The sequence below is a fragment of the Panthera pardus genome, unplaced genomic scaffold, assembly GCF_024362965.1.
Source record: "Panthera pardus isolate Hobbes unplaced genomic scaffold, ASM2436296v1 HiC_scaffold_11, whole genome shotgun sequence".
Taxonomy (NCBI): Eukaryota; Metazoa; Chordata; class Mammalia; order Carnivora; family Felidae; genus Panthera; species Panthera pardus.
The window spans coordinates 96,823,578-96,839,511 of NW_026526666.1; positions in this window are offsets into that span (position 1 = coordinate 96,823,578).

Genomic DNA, 15,934 nt, shown 5'->3' on the forward strand with positions numbered 1-15,934 from the left:
TACATTTGTAGGGAGGCAAAAGGGAAACGGGTTTAGGCTTTCAGGAGTGGCAAATGTATGGGGAAAAGTAACGGGGGAAAAAAAGAGTTGCTTACTGAGTTTTGTTAGGCAGATTCCTCTGGTGCAGTCTCTGGGCCCCAAAGAATCAAGAGTTGTCCCCAGTGATTAAGCAGGGTAGAGAGGAGAGGGCAGAGTATTTTTCTTGCGTCTGCTTTCTCTCAGTTGCCTTCAGCTCAACATGGCCCTTATGTCAAAGGGGCATATTTGGGGTTGTATACTCTGAACGCTTTCACGTCATATATAGAAAGGTAGGACCCAGGGTTCCAGACATCCAGCTATAGCTGTCCAGAACATGAACAGTACCCTGGGTCACCAGGACCCACTGGACAGCAAGCACAGTGTGCCCGCAAAGAATGGTTACAGAACAGCGCAGATATCTATGTATATAATTCCATTGATCTGACTTTGTACCCAACTGCCCTGGTGATCTGCCCTCTAAAAACTGTCGCGTCTCCTCCCACCTCCCAAAAGAGCTTAGGACATCATTCTTCTCTGGGAGAGCAAACACGACCATCTAGATCAAGGGTTGGCAGAGGTTTTCTACAACGGGCCAGATAATAAATATTTCAGGCTCTTCAAGCCATAGAATCTCAGTCACGGCTACTCCTTTCTGCCGTGGTAGCATGAAAGCAGCCATATCTATGGTTATGACTGTGTTCTAATAAAACTTTATTTATAGACACTAGAACTTGAATCTCACCTAGTTTTCAGGTATCACAAAGTGTTACTCTTCTCTTTATTTTTTTCCAGCCACTTAAAAATGAAAAAAAAAAAAAAATCATTCTAGCTCTAGAGCCGTAGGCTATATTTGCCCCACAGGCCAACGTTTGCCCCATCTGGCTGGTGACTTACTTACTAGTCCATGGCACATGACGACAACCATTAACTGCTCACTCCCCTTCCCAGCTAAAACACCCCCAGAAACCTGTGCCACGGGGGAAAAACTGGCCAAGAAAGCATAGAGAGAAATACTGTCTGGAATAGAAGGAGCAGTAGTTAAAAGCTGTGGAATTTGACCCAGGACAGCATTCTATTACCCCTGCTTCCTATTTGTCCGGTCCTGGGCAATTCGACTAACATTCCTAAGCCTCGGCTTTCTTTTATGCAAAAAGGGTATGTCCTACCTCATGGGATTAAGAGGGCTGAGTGAAAATTAACCTATTCAAAGCATTTAGCTCACAGCTTGGCACCTGGCAAGAGCTTCTTGGTGGTTGGTCCCAACATGGAAGGAACGGAGTATTTCAATGTTTTCGATGCCAATTAGCCTAAGAGCACCCGTACGTGTGCAGAATGTGTGTGCAGAACAATACACACACTAAACAAGTTTGCTGAACCCCGGAAAGGATGCACTGTGTTTGATCTCCTGGATATGAGTGACTTCCTAAGCTGTCCTAGGAGGTGGGAAGAGACAGGACAGTTTTCAGAGGGCAGATCAACATGGCAGCTGGAATGTACCTGGAAAGAGTCCTGTTGACTTTCTACTTTGGCAGCAGAAACTCAGCTGTTTGTCGCCCTACTGCCCCATTTTCCATTCACCCTAACTAGCGCGTCCTAGCTCTGCACTGGGACCCACGGACCCCTAAACGGCAAACAATCCCCTGCAAGTTGCCTGTATCGAGAGCCGTCGTCAGCAACCTGCAACACAGCCCTCTCTGCCACACGAGAGCAGATGGCCTTTAGCCTTCAGGATTGAGGGCCCTCGCACTGTGGAAGTGAACGTACACTTGCTGCAGCTGTGATCCGGGAAGCCAGCTAGGCATCAACCAGGAACAGGACATCGTCAGACCTGCCCTCGGAGGGCTACATGCAAGGCACGATTGAGGTCTTTTTCCTTGACGCTTTGCACGTTGACCTGATTTTCTGATGCAGTCAGTGGGACCTCAGGTGGGCACCACGGCAGGCTTTCTTCTACTTTGGCTTCAATTACAGCACTTTAGTCTCAACATCACTATTTAGCACTCCCCCCTCAAGGTCCCGAACACTTCTTCACTCACCATGTAATCACTTAACAGGGTGCAAAATACCAATGGGGGTCATTAAAGTAAGGGAACTTGGCTAAACTTTCACCGTGCTCATGTCTTCTCCTATTACTGTAACCACCACAATTTATAGGGCAATAAATGAAATGAGCTCTGGCTTTTAACCCGCCGTAGAATTAGGCATGGTTCTCAGTGTGGTATTAGAGGCCAAATAACTCACTGAGAAGCACCACAAAATTACTGCAGTTGGGTGCATCTAGAACCAGAGTATTACATAAAAACGGGCAATTACATACAAACAAGCTTAATAAGACCCAAATTCATTGAGGACCCAAGATGGGCTTCTTGTTCAGGGGGTCCCCTGCTTCAAAATAGGTTAACAAAGGGTCCATTTTTAATAGCTTTGCTGAAATGCAATTCAATGGCCATACAGCCCACCCATTCAAAGTCTACAGTGCAACGGTTTTTAGTAAAGTTACAGATTTATGGGGCCACCGCTGCTATCTAAAAGGTCATTTTTAAGAAATTCGGAATTCAGGACACGAGTCAATGACTAAGTCTTTTGGGGTATGGTGGACCCCTGTGAGCCCCCTGAAAACCATGGACCCTCTATTTCAAACATAGTTTCAGGGAGTTCTGGTCCCCCAGAGCTGGCTAAAGCTCCTTAACCAAATCCCAGCAGTGGGCAAAGGGGCCACATATTCATTTTCACGTGAAAATTGCCTCCCAGCCCCGAATAATGAACAACTTGATGAAAAGTACTCAAGCTTGAACGTGCCAAATCAGAATGGATTGGCCACACTGACTCGTTCCACAGCCTCGTATCCAAGTGCTGGCACTTGGGCTCAGTACTGACACGGCAATGACAACGGTGAGCTCATAAGCCAAGAACATGGAAAATGTTCTTCATGGCCAGTCCTCACTAAGCTGCTATCCGCAAAAGACTTGCAGGTTATTTATTCCCCTAAGCATTCTAACCAAGCTGATCAGACAAGAACAAATTGGGAGTCCAGACTTCAAGGTCCCCAAACTTCCAGGATGCACAAAACAAAAAACAAAGTTCCTATGGGAGCATTGGGACATACTGTATTTAGCGATCTCTGAATGCAAGACGCGGGATTCTACTGGTAAACAAGGAGAATTCATTGGAAAGAAATAGGAAATGTGTGGAACCCCAATAAAGGGGGGAAACGTGTAATGGAAATCAGCAGTGTGGCAGGCTTGTCTCTTTTGGGGCTGTCTAGAATCTGACTTTCTTATTCTGGGGCAATACCGATAAGGTACGGTATTAACTGCCTCGGCATTTAACCCTAGAAACCAAAAGAGAGGGTGAGAATCTTCCTTCTTCTCCCCCAGCTCCTGGCAATCAGTGGGCAGGTGTGTGACGGGAGCCTGGCTCCCCACCCTCCCAAGTGAGGCTTTGAATCTGCAGAGAGTAGTAGGAAACAAAGGAACAATTGGGATAATTCTGGGGTGTCTGTGGAGGGGTAGCCTGATGACCTAACAGCATGCCTTAGTAACTGCATCTCTGGTCTGGTGGACTGTTTCTGCTAAAATAGGATTTTCACGCATCCTATTTCTTAACTCTCCAGAACAGCCTTGGTCAGTGCCCATGTTTCAAATCTGACCTTCCGTATCCTTCCAAAGGATTCCTGGTTCTTACTTAAGAAAGGGACAGTCGGTACTGTAACTTACAAAACATTTAAGACATCTCCTGGGACCTCGAAGCAAAAATGACAGGAACCGCATCGAGGCGTAAGTCTCTGGTCTGGGAACAACAGCTGAGATGCGTGACTGCCAACCATTTTTCTTCTGGCGTTTCATCACTCTCTCGGAAGTCAAAGTCTCAGACAAGGGCATGTGCTGGGCAGAGGGTCCCCCACTCATACCCAGGCTGGGATGGTGAGAGGAAGGACTTGCCCCATCAGCCACTAAACAGAGAGCAAGCGATGGACTTGACCTCTCCTGACTAAATCATTCACGCTAGGGAGAAGGTATCCCCTCAGAGCATCCAGATATCGTGAGGAATGAGAATTGGATGCTGAGCTGGCAGAAAAGGTTAGGGTCTATCCCGCACAGTGAAGGCTCACCCTTTCAAAGACTGTGAAGCTATTTTTCCCTTGCAGTCTCCAAGCCCAGACCAGTGCTATATCTTTCAGGTACCACCGGACTGGGCACGTGCTTACAGAACCACAGCATGTGAACCAGATCTCACATGTTAACAGGACCCGACCCACCCTCTGCTAGAGCCGGGTTCCCAGGGGGCCTGGCTGGACAGTGCAAATCCCGGAAGGAATAGGACCCATATCCACGCTTGTCTCATCTGTCACGTCCCATTTCTCCCCAGTCGGAGACCGTCATCGGCCTGCTCTTCCCTCGCTTGGCAGGACACCTTCTCTGCACAGATGTGTATAACTTGCTGTCACACACCAGGCACGGTGCAAAGCTGAACACCTCTCATCTCCAGGCCTTATTCTTCACAGACTCTTCACTATATGCTTAGGTCAGAACTGTTCTAAGGATGATGCATGTCCTTCTTTTTTTTTTTTTTTTTTAAATTTTTTTTTTTCAACGTTTTTTATTTATTTTTGGGACAGAGAGAGACAGAGCATGAACGGGGGAGGGGCAGAGAGAGAGGGAGACACAGAATCAGAAACAGGCTCCAGGCTCCGAGCCATCAGCCCAGAGCCTGACGCGGGGCTCGAACTCACGGACCGTGAGATCGTGACCTGGCTGAAGTCGGACGCTTAACCGACTGCGCCACCCAGGCGCCCCTGCATGTCCTTCTTTTAAAAGTAGGAATTTGGGGGCACCTGGGTGGCTCAGTCTGTTAAGCGTCCGACTCTTGATTTGGCTCAGGTCGTGATCTCGCGGGTTCATGAATTCGAGCCCCACGTTGGGCTCTGCACTGATAGGGCGGAGTCTGCTTGGGATTCCCTCTCTCTCTGCCCCTCCCCCACTCATTTTTTTTTTCTCTCTAATAAATCTTTTTTAAAAAAAAGTTTAAAAGTAGGAGTTTAAATACGACAGATTAAACATACATTTATACCAACTCCCAAAACTCCAACAGAATTATAAAGTAATTAAAAAAAAAAAGGTAGAAACCCACGGGGCAAAGAAGAGACATGATAGAAGAGGGAAATGTCCATGAACCCTGGAGGCAGGGAGAGTGATGTCCCAGAGACGGCTGCTGTAAGCAGAGAAAACACATGGAGGGCGCAGCAGGCAGAGTGGAAGGCAATGCCAGGGAAATCCAGAAAATCCCAGGAACTGAGTTACCAGGCACCTCTGAAGGTCGGGATGTAGGGTCGGGCTGAAAAACAGGAAGAGGGGTTGAAAGTCCGTAAGAAACTCTTCGATTGTCCACACTCCTTCCCATAACGGGGCAGAAAATGGCAAGCACATTCCAGAAAGCAAGTGGACCAGAAAGAAAGTCCCTGGGCTCACGAACGCCAACCACAGCTGAAGGCAAGGGCAAGAGCCGTAATGACAACAGGGAAAAGCCCAGGCGCCTGGAAGGTCTGCGTGTCGCATTTCCCTACTCAGCCCTCAGAATGCCGAGGCCAGGCTTTTATCAGCCTGGCACACCCTCTTCCCAGGATCCTCCTGAGAAACGAATCATCCCAAAGGAAAACCCATAGATAGAGACCCTCAGGAGTCCTGGCTGAATGTCTAGGTCTCCACCCAAACATCAGGTGAGGGTCCCACAAATAGACAAGCACGGCCCCTGCACAGAGAGCTTCTAGTCAGCTAGAGTCTCACCCTCGTATGACAAGACAGCGCAGAGCCAGCTGACCCCAGCAGGACCACCTAGTCTACGTACACACAGAGGGCTCTGAAGCCAGAGGCCTAGGTTCAAATCCCGGCTCTGCCACTGGCCAGCTGTGGAATGGAGACCGAGGATGGAGACAAAGGACTATCTTGTGGGTGGAGGATTAAGTCAACTCATGTAAAGCTACAGAGAACAGTATCTAGAATATAAAAGAACTAAATAATGCCTCCATAGCTATATAAAAGCTCTGTAGAAACACTCAGGCGATGCATTCTGTATAAGACACTGAAAGAAAATGTGAAGACAATTTTGCACCCATAAAATTATGGGATATTAATACAAGAGGACAGAAAAAATGTACCACTCTTAGGATATAAAAATCACTAAACTTAAAATCAGAAGAGGAACAGTACCAAGAAAGTCTCACAAAAAATATAGAAGAATCAAGATCAAGATTTAAAAGTAATGAAAATTGAAAAACCAATCCAGGAGCTAAACATAAAAACTACACAAGTCCTGGGGAAAAAAACAATTTTTTCTGGCACATATACATGTTTATTTTTTTTTAATATGAAATTTATTGTCAAACTGGTTTCCATACAACACCCAGTGCTCATCCCAACAGGTGCCCTCCTCAGTGCCCATCAGCCACTTTCCCCTCCCTCCCACCCCCCATCAACCCTCAGTTTATTCTCAGTTTTTAAGAGTCTCTGACGGTTTGGCTCCCTCCCTAACTTTTTTTTTCCCCCTTCCCCTCCCCCATGATCTTCTGTTAAGGTTCTCAGGATCCACATAAGAGTGAAAACATATGGTATCTGTCTTTCTCTGTATGACTTTTTATGCTAAGTGAAATAAGTCATACATGTTGATTTTAAATTTTACTGATAGGGAGTATAGAGCACACAGTTTATAAATAATAATAAAATGGACAACATTCTTTAACGAGAATTCTATGCTATCAATTGATGCGCACAGAATTTTCCATTGGGTTTGGCTGAACTTTTATATCTGTAGCCAGCTATTAATGTAAATAGCAAGCATAATTTTGACAAGAATCTTAGTTAATATTTCCACTGGTGTTAATGATTAATAGGAAAGCGAACAAACAAAAAAAAAAAAACAAAGACAGGTGCTGGAACTTCACTCATTCTTTGATGACAGGAGTGACCTGGAGAAACTGGACAAGAGTCTTTTTTAATCTTCTCATTTCAGTGGAGTTGACACACAACGTTACATTAGTTTGAGGTGTACAACATAGGGATTCAACGAGTTTAAACATTACTCTGTGCTCACAAGTGTAGCTACCGTGTGCCCGCCCTACGCTATTACAATGCCGTTGACTGTACTCCTTATACTGTGCCTTTTACTCCGGTGACACACTCCTTCCATAACTGAAAGCCCACTCTTCACACACGCCTTCACCCAGGTTGACCACCCGCCCCCTGCCCCCGACGAGCCTTCCTCCTGGCCACCATCGGTGTAGTCTCTGTGTTTATAGGTCTGGTTCTGATTTTTGTTTGCTTGCTTAGTCATTTGGGCTTTTTGAGATTTCATATTATTTTGTACTTTTTTTTTTTTAAGGTTTAAACTCTCAACAGAGTACCCAGCGGATATAACGAACGAAAAATGCTTAGTCATGCTGTGAAGTTTCCGAACATCAAGGATAAAAAGAAGACCCTAAAAACTTCTGGAAGAAAATGAAACAGGTATAAAAATAAGGATAGCATCAAGTAACATATGTAATCAACCGAACAGGTGCACGGAAAGGTACTCAACATCACTAACCATCGGGGAAATGCAAGTCAAAACCACCGAGAGATGTTACCTCACGGCTGTCAGAATGGCCGCCATTAAAATCCCAAGAGATCACGAACGCCGGAGAAGATGTGGAGAAAAGGGACCCTCATGCATTGCTGGTGCGAATATAAACAGGGCCGCACCAATGGGAAACAGTATGGAGGTTCCTCAAAAAATTAAAAATAGAACTACCCTATGATCCAGCAACTCCACTTCTGGGTGGATGTCCAAAGGCAATGAAAACAGGCTCTGGATGTGACACCTGCACTCCTGGGTTCACGGCAGCATTAGTCACAGTACCCAAGACGTGCCAGCAACCTAAGTGTCCAGTGACGGGTGAATGGATAAAGAAAACGAGGTGTAAGTATACAACGGAACATGTTATATATACGGTGGGACATATTTAGCCATTAAAAAGAAAGAAGTTCTGCCCCTTACAACAACATGGAAGGCCACTGAGGGCATTATGCTGGGAGAAACAAGTCAGACAGAGGAAGACAAACACTGTATGATCTCTCTTGCAGGTGGAATCAAACAAACAAACGAACAAAAAACTGAGCTTGTAGATACAGAGAATGAACTGGCGATAGCCAGAGGCCAGGGGTCGGGGGTGAACAAAATGGTTGAAGTTGGTCAAAAAGTACCAACTTTCAGTTACGAGACAAGTAAGTCCTGGGGACACAACGTAGGGTATGGGGACTACAGTTTCCAATACTATGTCGTATATTTGAAAGTCCCTAAGAGAGTAAACCTTAAAAGTTTTCATCATAAGAAAAAAAAAATGTCTAACAGTGTGAAGTGACAGTTGTTAATTAAACCATTATGGTAAACATTTGCTATTCAAAGATATATAAGTCATCATGTTGTGTACCTAAAACTAATACAGTGCCAAAAGTCAATTATAGCTCAATAAAACTGGAAAAAATAAACCTCAACAGATGTAAAAGAAATGAAATCACAGAGAGTGGATTTTCTGATCAAACAGATTCAAACTAGAAATCAGAAGAGAGCATAACGGGAGAATCTCCAAGGACTTAGAAACTAAGCCACACATTTCTAAATAACTCACGGGTCAAGAAGGAAGTCTCAAGAGAAATCAAAAATACACTGAACAGAATGAAAATGAAAATATCACATATCAAAATTTCTGGGACACAGCAAATTCTGAGAGAGAGAGGGAAATCTACAGCACAAAATGCATACGTTAGAAACAAGGAAAAAAGTCTCAAATTAATAATTGAAGCTCCCACCCCAAGCGCCTAAAAAACAAGACCCAAATACATCCCAGGCAAGGGAACACTAAAGGGCAGAAATCAATGCAATTGGAAAGAGGAAAACAATAGGGGGGAAAAAATCAATGAAACAAAGAGCTAGTTCTTTGATGAGACTCATGAAATTGACCTTCCAGCAAGACTGACAAAGAGAAACCAGAAAGTATCAGGAATGACACAGGAGAACTGAACGGATAATGAGGGACTATTATGAACAACTGTATACTATATACATAAATTGGACAACTTAAAGAAATTAAGTTCATTTAGGGATGCCTGGGTGGCTCAGGCGGTTGAGCGTCTGACTTCAGCCCAGGTCATGATCTCGCAGTTCGTGGGTTTGAGCCCCACGTCGGGCTCTGTGCTGACAGCTCAGAGCCTGGAGCCTGCTTTGGATTCTGTGTCTCTCTCTTTCTCCGCCCCTTTGCTCGCACTCTGTCTCTCTCTCTGTCTCAAAAATAAATAAATATTTTTAAAATTTTAAGAAATTAATTTCATTTAAAAACACAAATGACCATAACTCACCCAATATGAAGTAGATCACTTGAACAGCCCTGTGGCTATTTAGGAAACTGAATTCATAATACAAAAACTCCCAAAAAAGAAATCTTCAGGCCTAATTGGTTTCACTTAGGAGTTCTACCAAATATTTAAAGAAGAATGAAAACCAATGCTCAACAAGAAAAGGAAATAAAAAAGCATACAGATCAGAAAAGAATAAAACTGTCCCTATTTGCAGATTACATGATTATTTATATAGAAAATCCCAAGGAATCTGCCAAAAAAACTCTTAGAACTGCTGAGTTCATCAAAGTCACAAAATACAAGATCTACACACAAAATCGGCTATGTTTTCTTCCACTTGTAAGGAACACATGAACATCAAAGTTAAAAAAATCCAATACCACTTAGAGTCATTCAAAAGATAAAAGATTTAGGTAAAACCCAACAAGCATGAATGTTCAGGGCTTTTATGTTGAAAACTACATGACACAGATAAATCAAAGAATGTCTAAATAAATCACGTTCATGATTCAAAGAGTGAAGCATGACAGAAATGCCAATTCTCCCCAAATTGCTAATATAGGTTTAACACAATTCCTGTCAAAGTCCCAGCGAGACTTTTTTTTGTTTGTTTTTTTTTGGTAGATACAAGATTATCCTAAAATTCTACAATGATTCTCAAATTATATGGAAAGGCAAAATAACTATAACAGCTAAACAATTTGGGGAAAAAAAGAATAAAGCTGAAAGAATTAGTCTACCTGATTTCGAGACTTATCGTACAGCCATAATAATGAAGACTGTGTTGCCCTACAAAAAGCAGAAGACAGCACACAGATCAAGGGAACAGAACTGAGAATCCAGAAGCAGTCCCCACTCACACAAATATGCCCATCGGCCTCTGATAAGATACAAAAGTAATTCGATGAAGGAAACAGCTTTTAAACAAATGACACTGAAGTGAATATTCCTAAGAGAAAAGAAGACCCTTGACTTAAGTCTCACACATTACTCAGAAACTAACTCAAAAATGGATCACGAACTTAAATAGAAAACATAAAACTTTTAGAAAAGAAAACACAGGAGAAACGCTTGGGGACCTAGGGCCAGACAGAGTTGCTAGACTTGTCACTAAAAACATGATCCATAAAAGAATAAACAGGTTTTCATCCCCCCCCCCCAAAAAAAAGTTTCAATTGGGTGGTTTTGTTTTGTGAAAAAAACCCTGTTAAAAGGACAAAAAGACAAGCCGCAGACTGGAAGAAAATATTTGCAAACACATACGTAACAAAGAACTATCCTCTAGAATATGTAAAGTGCCCTCAAAGCTCAGCAGTAAAAAACAAACATTGCAATTAGAATATGGGCAAAAGACAGCAGACATTTTGCCGAAGAGGATGTACAGATGGCAAATAACCACATGAAAGGACCGGCATCATTAGCCATCAGGGAAGTGCAAATTAAAACCACAATGGCTAACATAAAAAATAGTGACCACACCAAATGCAGAGAAATCACTCTCTGGATCGTTCCTACGCTGGAGAACGCAAAATGGTAGAGCCGCTTTGGAAAACAGTTGGGCAGTTTCTTAAAAATAAAACAAAACTGGGTATACATCTCAGTGATTGCACTCCCAAGAATTCATCCCAGAGGAACAAAGACTGTGTTCACACAAAAAACTGTGCACAAGAGTCTGTCTATAGTACCTTTATTCCATCACAGCCCCAAAGTGGAAACAACCTCGATGCCTTTCAATAGGTGAAGTGCTTACTGGGATGCACCGTGGAACGCCACTTAGCAATAAAAAGGAACAAACTAGCAATACACACATGATAACCTGGAGGAACCTTGAGAGAACCTCACTGAGTGAAACAAGCCAGTCCCAAAAGGTTACATATACTATGTGATTCCATGTAGAACATTCTTGAAGTGAGGAAATTACAGAGATGGAGAACAGATGATTACGGGTGAAGGAGGAGTGAGGAAAGTTGATGTGGCTGCCAAAGGGGTCTCCGTGGTGATGGAGATGTCCCGTATCTTGACCGAATCAAGGTCAATATCCCGCTGTGCTATAGTTACCACTGGGGCAAACTAGGCAAAGGGTATTCAGGATCTCTGTAGTATTTTCTTACAACTACACATGAATCTAGAATTAATCTCAAAATTAAAAGCTTAATTAAACAAACAAATACAAGAAAGTGACCACTATGAAAGTCAGGACAGTAGTTACTTTTGGAGGGAAACAAGGCAGCTTTAATTGGTGCTGGATGGCTGGGGCAAAGTTCCATTCTTGTCCTGGGTGGTGGTGGGAGTTTATATAATCCACATGTGTGTGTGTGTGTGTGTGTGTGTGTGTGTGTGTGTGTGTACATGTATACACATATGCATAGAGCAGCCATTCTGTGTCCATCCAAGAGTCACCAAATGTGGGGAAGGGTCCCCAGTCAGTCCGCAATCAGCATGTTCCATGCCCAAGAAATAAGCATCTGTCCTCAGCAACTAAGACTCTGTTACTGCAGCATAAAGAGCCCATCCTGACTGATGGGCACAAGGGGCAGAGGACAGAGGTAAAATCATCTGGACTCCAAGACCTAGGCATGAGTTACAAACACTGAACTAGCAGCAAATGCCAGTGTGTCCCTGGGGAATGGTGGGAGGGACTATCTGATGAGGTCAAAAAGCAAACACTCTAGAGGCGCCTGGTTGAGCGTCCAGCTTCAGCTCAGGTCATGATCTCACGGTTCGTGGGTTCGAGCCCCACGTCGGGCTCTGTGCTGACAGCTCAGAGCCTGAAGCCCGTTTCAGATTCTGTGTCTCCCTCTCTCTGCCTCTCCCCTGCTCACGCTCTGTCTCTCTCTCTCTCTCTCTCTCTCAAAAATAAAATAAACATTAAAAAAATTTTTAATAAAAAAAAAAGCGAACACTCTGACCACTTTCCCGCATGTACTCCAAGGCCCACACCTACTACAGACTCAGCTGTCTTTCCATGGATCTCGCTTGCAGTTTCCACAGGACAGAAAAATTATCAGAATGTTCATGTTATGGACTGAATTGTGCCCCCTGCCCAAATTCGTATGTTGAAATCCTCACTCCCAGTACACCTGAGAATGCGACTGTATTTGGAGACAGGGCCTTTAAAGAGGCAGTTAAAGCCAAATGCCATAAGGGTGAGCCCTAATCCTGTAGGACGGGCGTGCTCACGAGGAGGAGGAGAGACACCAGGGATGGGAGCACAGAGGGGAGACCGCGTGATGCCACAGCGAGAAGGCGGCCACCTGCAAGCCGAGGGGAGAGGCCTCGGGAGAAACCAGCGCTGCCGACAGCCTGATCTTGGCCTCCCAGCCCCCATTGCTGTGAGACCATAAATGGGCTGCTTAAGCCCCCCAGTCCGTGGTACTTGATCGCAGCCACGCGGCCCAGTGCAATCGAGAACAGAGGCTGCGCCCTGAAACGTCCCAGGATCGCGCCGGATCCTTCCAGCAGCGCCTCCCGCCATGAAGGCTTACCACGGGGCCCACCCCAGCCCGCACCTTCCACGGCTGCCCTCGCCCCTCTGAACACCCCCCACGTTAGCCGTCAGGAATCACACATGGCGTGCGGGGTTCCGTGTGCAAGGCCAGACAGGGGCAGAGCCAGAATCAGACCCTCACCATTCTGCGGCTTGTTACGCCCCAGCCTCCCCCAGCAGGGAAGGGGGGTGGCCCAGAGGCGGGCTGGGGTAAGAGCGGGATCAGGGCACCGCCCAACAGGGGTAAAACTAGACAGGGAGACTGGAGGCAGCACTGAGGACATCTGAAAACCCCGTTCTGGTGGGAACACGACCCGGAATGCCAGCCGCAGCCCTTCTGCCAGTGGGGAATCACCTGTACGGGCTCCAATGGGTCGGCCTGCACCGTAGGGATGAGCGGCTCAGGCAGGGGGGCTGAGCAGCCGCAGAACGGCCCCCCTGCTCCCCCGTGTCCAGAGTCAGGGCGGCCCGATGTGCCTCCCGCCCAGCAGCCAGACTGCACGCAGGGTCTTTTAAAAAGACACACTTCCAGCAGAGCCCGCTCCTGGAGGGGGGGCCGCCCAGCTTGCTCTGACGAGCTTCAAGGGCCCCTCGGTCTACTAAGGTCTCCAGAGGTTAACCAGACCTCATCCAGGGCTGGGGGAGGGAGCGGGGGTCTCCCCTCTGTGATCACAGGAAGGACAGCGCATTCCTGGCCCCCTCCCCGGTTTCTTCTTCCACCCAGAAGGGGAGTCTCCCAATTCCACATCACGGTCCTAGTGGTCACCTGACCCTTCTCACTTGTCCAGTCACTGGGGAATGCACACCTTCACAAAGGGTGGGGACTTTTGCCTTTCAGAGGGTTGAATGCATCCCAAACACAAGAAATCTCTGTAATAAGCAAGCATGCTAAAGGAGAGCTCAGCCGAGCGGGATTTAAAAAACAAAAACAAAAACAGATTTAAAAAACAAAGACAAAGGGGCGCCTGGGTGGCTGGGTCCTTGGGTCCCTGGGCGTCCAACTTCCCCTCAGGTCATGATCTCATGGTTCCTGGGTTCAAACTCTGTGTCGGACTCTGTGCTGACAGCTCTGAGCCTGGAGCCTGCTTCAGATTCTGTGTACCCCGCCCCCCCCCGCCCCTCCCCCGCTTGCAGTCTGCCTCTCTCTCTCTCTCTCTCTCTCTCTCAAAAAATAAACTTAAAAAAACTTTTTTTTAATAAAATAAAAAACAAAGACAAAAACAAAAAACCATGAAAGGCTGAAGAGAAATAAGGTGGCTGTTTGGTGTCTCCCCACTGCTCCCGGGCAAAAATGTCCCCGGCCCGAGGTTCAAACCCAGCTCCACCCGACATCCTATGGCCAGGCAGGGACTGGTCCCAGTCACAGGTGGGCCATGAGATGGCACTGACCTCGAGGTGGGGCTGGGACGGTGGAGAAGATCAGCATCATGACTGCCCATCACAGACTTGATCACCGGCATGCTTTTAGATTAAAAGGCAACCAAGCCTTCGCATGAGGCCAAGTCTGTTCCCTTGCATGTCCTATGCCACAGGTCCTAGCCCTGCCCTGGGGCCACACCTGGAGTTCGGTTACGGAAGAAATATCTTCAACACTGGGGGACAAGAATACCCATCCTTCCTGCACACAAACACAATCACAATCATTCTCCACGTTAAAAAGCTTCACGTCCTTCTAGAAGGTCCAGGACTCCCCCCAACGGTGGCTGCTCCTATGTGGACTGGGGGTTGACCCCGTCACTGGGGACCTACAGAGGGACGACGCTCCGAAGAGACGTACCACAGAACAGGCCTGGTGTCAGGAGGAAAGGACAGAGCCAAGTAGCCGTAAGCAGCCCAGGCCCATCCCACCGGCAGGAAGGGCAAAACCAGAGGCCTCTCCCAACCGCCAGCTCAGCACAGTGAAGCCAGGGACACTGCGTCTCAGCTGGCACATCCTGGAGAAGGGCCCCCAGAGCAAGAGGGAGAGAAGCCAGAAGAAAGCACGTGCATCTGGCCATGGCCATCCCGGGTATGGCTCTTGGGTCGCAGGGACTGCACCTTCTGGCAGGCTCCCTTCCTTTTTCACATCCATCTGACTGGGGACTCTGCTCCCCAGCAGACACCTGTGAGAGGATGCTGAGCCTGGAGATTGTTGTTTTTAGTATCTATGTATTTTGGGAGAGAGCCCAAGCAGGGGAGGAGCAGAGAGAGGAAGACAGAGGATCTGAAGTGGGCTCTGCGCTGACAGGCTGACAGCAATGAGCCCGATGCGGGGCTCGAACTCACGAACCACGAGATCACGGCCTGAGCCGACGTCGGATGCTCACCCGACTGAGCCACCCGGTGCCCCTGAGCCTGGAGGTTTCTACTAGACTTTTGGGAGCAGCAGTGGGTCTGCAGAGCACAGAGCTGGCACCAGATAAGCCCACCTGAGACACCTTGCTGGGGAGGCTGTCCCCAGGAAGGGAAAAGAGCACCTGTGCGACTGCCCTGCATTTGAGCTCTCTCCCCGCCTCTGTCCAGGTAGCTGTTCGGAGGAGACCAAGGGTACTTCGGCAAAAAGGTGATTTCCTCAAGACTGCAGAACCAAGCTGGAAACAGAGCCCAGGGCAGCTGGTTTTCACTCACTCACCCCTGCCCTGGGCCAGGAGGACCCTGCTCTCAGATACTCTCAAAAGCCCTCCCCACCTCTCTCAGCAGGAGTCCTATAGCCTGCCCTGCTTTAGAGAGGATGGCCATGGGGGCCTTGGGTGGCATCGGGCAAACCAAAGAGCCTTAGGAAGACAAGGAAGAGCCTTGAAGCTCATACATTTGCAGCAATTAGAGGACGTTCCATGGAGACTGGGGCACAGGACATCTTCCACTTAGACCTTCAAGAACAGACGAGTAGTCAGAACTAATCAACAAATTCAGTAAAGCCGCAGGATACCGAAGCAATATCCAAAAATCAATTAGGTTTCTACATGCTATCAGAAAGAGAAATTAAGAAAACAATTTACAAGGGTATCAAAAAGGATAAAAGACCTAAGGAATAAATTTAATCAAGGAAGTGAGACACCTGTAC